This window comes from Penaeus monodon, chromosome 24 (genome assembly GCF_015228065.2).
Source record: "Penaeus monodon isolate SGIC_2016 chromosome 24, NSTDA_Pmon_1, whole genome shotgun sequence".
Taxonomy (NCBI): Eukaryota; Metazoa; Arthropoda; class Malacostraca; order Decapoda; family Penaeidae; genus Penaeus; species Penaeus monodon.
The window spans coordinates 5126205-5126431 of NC_051409.1; the positions used below are offsets into that span (position 1 = coordinate 5126205).

The 227-nt window shown below is 54.6% G+C and overlaps 1 pseudogene; it reads right to left on the reverse strand.

The window, feature by feature from the left end:
* LOC119588499 overlaps positions 1-227 on the reverse strand; it is a 2411-nt pseudogene that overhangs the window by 715 nt on the left and 1469 nt on the right.

The following is a 227-nucleotide window of genomic DNA, read 5'->3' on the forward strand; positions in this document are numbered from 1 at the left end:
CTTTCGAAACTTACTCTCGATATAGAGGATGAACCCCGTTATGAGGAGGAGAACCAGGAGAGAAAAGACAGTGGTAATAGCGAAGATGATTCCACAGCTGCACTGGTGACACTTGGGTCGAGGGCGAACTGGCTGGTACTTGTCCAAGGCTGTGAAGGTCGGAGGGGGATTTACCGAGGAGCAGGTCGAGGAACAGTCGTCTTGCTGCAAGGGGGGGGGGGGAGGAG